Consider the following 5,616-nt stretch of genomic DNA (forward strand, 5'->3'; position numbering starts at 1 on the left):
GCGGCAGCCTACTTTCTCTCTCTTCCCCCAGCAGACAGGCCGAATCCCCACTCTCTCCTTCCCTAGAGCACAGCATTGTCCCTCAGGGGCAGGATGGGCCCCGGGAAAAGAGAGTGGAGGTTCAGCCTGCTTGCTGGGAGAAGCAGAAAGAGAGACAGAGCGGGTAAGCTGCTGCCTGGGCAGGAAAGTGGGGGAGAAGAGGGGTAATGCTGATGAATCCCCTCCTCCCATGTGGCCCAGTATCACCCCTCAGGAGGGTTGCTGGACGCTGGGGGAAAAGAGAGAGGATTCAGCCGGCCTGCTTGGAGAAGTGGGGAGGAGAGATGGAGTGTACGCTTGCAGCATTAGGGAGTAACCTTAGGGGGTGGGACCTTGGGTAGTCATCCTTTCCTGCCCCAAGATTACCCTGCATGTGAGTACCAGCAACTTTTTTTTTTTTTTTTTGGTTAGGAAAAAAAGCACTGGTTTTACTATGATTTATTAGAAACTCCACAAGGCAAAGTTTGAAAACTTAGATGTACCTTATTTTCCAAACATTTTCCCCACTATTCAATCTTTATGTCTCTTCATGTGTTATATCACTAACAATAATCAGATCCTAGTATGTTCCTTTTGCAACCATTCCTTCACCCCAGGCTCTACTGCATTCAGTTGTATCACATTCACACAAAAAACCCCCCATATGATCAGCCACCATTACCCAAATTTCACTTCATATATTGTATCCTTACTGATCTTCTTAATCTCTTTTGTGCTTTGTCGTTCTACTGTTTTCTCTACTGTCTTCTAATCACACCTGCAGAGACATGCCAAAACCCAAAAGTAACATATATGTATGAAAATGAAATGTTGATCAAATGAAATGTATCACACAACTATATTCATTAACATATGTCATGTTTGTATCTATTCTATACAACAAACAAACCACAATTACAGAGGAACCAGACTTTCACACTCACTTCATATAAATATTATCTAGAAATCTATGGGAAATCGTATCAGAACATAATATGCTCTTACAGTCGGCTGGCTCTTGCCCACAAAGGGCTGCAACCAGTTTCGTGTATGTGGCACTCACGATCACCTCATTTACTCTTTCCTAGGGGTGTGCATCCATTTTCCACGTATTTGTAATCCGCAACTTATTTTTTGCAATCTGAAAAATACGTGGGGAGGCGAAACGCATCGCGACTCCCCACGTATTCAACAGATATCTGTTTTATTCGGCCTCCTAAATAAACATTTAAACCCCCCACCCTCCTGACCCCCCCCAAGACTTACCAAAACTCCCTGGTGGTCCAGCGGGGAGTCAGAAAGCCATCCCTGCACTCGTTTGCGGTTTCCTCACGGCGCCGATAGCCTGTGTCACAGGGGCTGCCGGTGCCATTGGTCAGCCCCTGTCACATGGTCACCGGCGCCATCTTGTGCTCCTACCATGTGACAGGTAGGTCATGTGGCAGGAGGTCGCTCCGGGACCCTCGTTGGACCCAACCGGAACTTTTGGCCAGCTTGGGGGGGCCTCCTGACCCCCACAAGACTTGCCAAAAGTCCAGCGGGGGTCCGGGAACGACCTCCTTTCACGCCGTCCGTCCGATCCCAATACTCAAAATGGCGCCGATCGCCGCCATTTTGAGACTCAAAATCGCCGTCCCACCAATACTCAAAATGGCGCCGATCGCCGTCATAGTGAGGGCAAAGGCATATGGCCGTATGGCCGGCGCCATTTTGCAATACGGCCCGAATGCAGGAGGTCACTTCTGGATCGCCGCTGGACTTTTGGCAAGTCTTGTGGGGGTCAGGAGGCCCCCCCAAGCTGGCCAAAAGTCCCTGGGGGTCCAGCGGGGGTCTGGGAGCGATCTCCTGCGCTCGTGACGTCGGGGGACAGGAACCAAAATGGCGCCGGCGCTACCTTTGCCCTGTCATATAACAGCTAATACATATATTGTGACATCAATCCAATTCAATAATCTTTATTGGTGAAAAATTCATGAAAAATATTCACAATTAATCCATAATACCCCACACAATAGACATAATATCTTTATAAAAACAATAGACAAAATTCACACACCACCCATACTACACATATACACATCCGTTCTACATTCAACTCCTTATAAAAATCATTTCCAATTTTCTAAACATTCAAATATAACCATTAAATATAAATCTTCACATAACATATCATCAGATGTTAATACATTTCACTTCGTAAGCAGAAAGAGTTATATTGCACTTTAATTCTTGCGTTACAAGAACGTCAATCCTTTTGTTCTCCTTTTGTTCTCTCTACATGTTTCGCCTTTCCTCAGGCTTCTTCAGGAGAGTTTTTTCAAACAATCTCCCACTGCTCATGTACAACATCTATCCATAGGGTCTTCTAAAAACATTCATACAAAAAAATGTTTTTGAATATTCAATTAATACATTTTATATATAAACTTGATTCTTTATAAAGTGCTTCAAAAAAACTCCCATACCTGCACGTCCCAAAAAGGCTTGCCCAGACGCACAAATCAGCACATCCTCAACTCTTGTTTCAAAGCATTTCAATTGTTCAAATGCTCTAAACACATCTCTCAAAAGTATTCAAACTAGAAAAAAACAGATCAAAATGACTTCAAAGAGAAAATCATTCCCTTAAGAGTTCACCAGTGTGCAAGACAACCAAGGATTCTTACCTTTCTTATCTTAGGCAGAGAAACCACCTTCACCTTATTTCAAAGAGACGCCTCCATCGAGTGAAAAAACGGAAGTGAATCAAACTCTTCTCTTCCATCCTTTTAAGCCACACTGCCCCAATCAGAGCTCAACTCAAAACTATCCCCGCCCCTTAGAACATATGGTGTCTAAACCAATTGCCACTAAACCAAGTAATTGCCACTCCCTAAGCACGCCAGATTCAAACCAATCACTGAAGACAACAAATGAAGGAAAAAAAAAAAAAAAAAAAAAAAAAAAAGTGAAAAAACTTTGCAGCCAGAGTACAGGTTCTAAAACTTTGCAGCCAGAGTACAGGTTCTAAAAACATGTAGCCCACTCGATCTTATCATTCAATCCTTTTGGATGTACCAGAATGTACCAGAATCTACCTTGCTAATTACAATGGATATTGAATCACTTTATTCGAATATCCCTCAGAGAGCTACAATAGATTTGGTGCAGGAGATTTTGGATACCAGGTTAGATAAGAAGGTTCCAACACACTTTTTGGTAGAATTGGCTACAATAGCGCTCACTCAGAATTATTTTTTGTTTCAAAATGATTTTTACCAGCAAGTTCATGGAACAGCTATGGGCGCAACGATGGCACCTGACCTCGCATGCTTGTACGTGTCAGCTTTTGAAGAAAAATTTGTTTATCCATCATTTTGGTACAAGCATGTGAGGTTATGGTGCCGTTACATTGACGACGTCCTGGTTATCTGGTCTGGCACACAATGTGAATTTCAAGAATTTTTTCATTACTTAAATACACAAGATACTAATCTTAAGTTTACTAGTGATGTTCAGAATCAATGGGTTCCATTTTTGGATATGAAGGTGGGAAAGAAGGGTGGAAAAATTGTCACTGAGTTATATCGGAAACCAATTGATAGAAATGGATTGTTACATTTCAACAGTTTTCATCCCAAGCATGTTAGGGAAAATATCCCCGTAGGACAGTTCTTTAGGGTAAGAAGACTCTGTTCCGATGTATTGTCCTTTAAGACTCATGCCCAAGACTTACAAGAAAGATTTAGTGCAAGGGGTTATCCCACACGTATAGTGAAGCAAGCTTATAAAAGAGCTCGACATATTAATAGAGATTTACTGTTACAGCCGAAGCCAAAACAGAATGCACCAGCTTTAGTGTGTGTTTTACCTTATTCAAATCGAGTTGGGGACCTCATAGAGGTTGTTAAAAATCATTGGCATCTTGCGAGTGGCTTTATGGGTATGCAGGATCCCCCTATGTTCTCTTTTAGGAGATCTAGAAATTTGAGGGATATTTTAGTTCACTCAGATTTGGGAGGTAGTGAACACTGGAAAGATACAGCTGGTGGGCATTACCCTTGCACTAAGTGTAGTGTGTGTAAATTGTGTTTATCATTGAAAGATTTTTCACATCCTGTTTCTGGGAAAAAATTTTTCTTAAAGCATTTTACAACATGTCAAACAAGTTCAGTGGTGTACGTTGTACAATGCCCATGTGGGCTATTATATGTAGGAAAAACATCAAGGATGGTGAGACTTCGAATCCTAGAGCATTGTAGCAGAATTAGAAATGTGGTGGAGACAGCTCCCCTAGTGAAACATTGGCGTGAGTACAATCATAAGGTAGAAGAACTTCGTTTCTTTGTACTTCAGAAGGTTTCTGCTAGACGGGGCGGTAATATAAACAAAATATTATTGCAGAAGGAACAACGATGGATTTTTAATTTACAGACTTTGTGGCCAAAAGGATTGAATGATAAGATCGAGTGGGCTACATGTTTTTAGAACCTGTACTCTGGCTGCAAAGTTTTAGAACCTGTACTCTGGCTGCAAAGTTTTTTCACTTTTTTTTTTTTTTTTTTTTCCTTCATTTGTTGTCTTCAGTGATTGGTTTGAATCTGGCGTGCTTAGGGAGTGGCAATTACTTGGTTTAGTGGCAATTGGTTTAGACACCATATGTTCTAAGGGGCGGGGATAGTTTTGAGTTGAGCTCTGATTGGGGCAGTGTGGCTTAAAAGGATGGAAGAGAAGAGTTTGATTCACTTCCGTTTTTTCACTCGATGGAGGCGTCTCTTTGAAATAAGGTGAAGGTGGTTTCTCTGCCTAAGATAAGAAAGGTAAGAATCCTTGGTTGTCTTGCACACTGGTGAACTCTTAAGGGAATGATTTTCTCTTTGAAGTCATTTTGATCTGTTTTTTCTAGTTTGAATACTTTTGAGAGATGTGTTTAGAGCATTTGAACAATTGAAATGCTTTGAAACAAGAGTTGAGGATGTGCTGATTTGTGCGTCTGGGCAAGCCTTTTTGGGACGTGCAGGTATGGGAGTTTTTTTGAAGCACTTTATAAAGAATCAAGTTTATATATAAAATGTATTAATTGAATATTCAAAAACATTTTTTTGTATGAATGTTTTTAGAAGACCCTATGGATAGATGTTGTACATGAGCAGTGGGAGATTGTTTGAAAAAACTCTCCTGAAGAAGCCTGAGGAAAGGCGAAACATGTAGAGAGAACAAAAGGAGAACAAAAGGATTGACGTTCTTGTAACGCAAGAATTAAAGTGCAATATAACTCTTTCTGCTTACGAAGTGAAATGTATTAACATCTGATGATATGTTATGTGAAGATTTATATTTAATGGTTATATTTGAATGTTTAGAAAATTGGAAATGATTTTTATAAGGAGTTGAATGTAGAACGGATGTGTATATGTGTAGTATGGGTGGTGTGTGAATTTTGTCTATTGTTTTTATAAAGATATTATGTCTATTGTGTGGGGTATTATGGATTAATTGTGAATATTTTTCATGAATTTTTCACCAATAAAGATTATTGAATTGGATTGATGTCACAATATATGTATTAGCTGCAATTGGTTTGTGATATATAAATAATTAGCCAGGATTGGGTATCCT

General features: G+C 40.7%; 1 long non-coding RNA gene across 1 annotated transcript; it reads left to right on the forward strand.

Moving 5' to 3' along the window:
• Positions 1 to 4,580: 4,580 nt before the first annotated feature.
• On the forward strand, positions 4,581 to 5,175 carry LOC115082214. Its single transcript, XR_003854109.1, has 3 exons — positions 4,581 to 4,817; positions 4,904 to 5,017; positions 5,118 to 5,175. It is a non-coding gene; the product is annotated as an uncharacterized LOC115082214 (long non-coding RNA).
• The last annotated feature ends 441 nt before the right edge of the window (positions 5,176 to 5,616 follow it).

Source organism: Rhinatrema bivittatum, chromosome 1 (genome assembly GCF_901001135.1).
Source record: "Rhinatrema bivittatum chromosome 1, aRhiBiv1.1, whole genome shotgun sequence".
NCBI classification, from domain to species: domain Eukaryota; kingdom Metazoa; phylum Chordata; class Amphibia; order Gymnophiona; family Rhinatrematidae; genus Rhinatrema; species Rhinatrema bivittatum.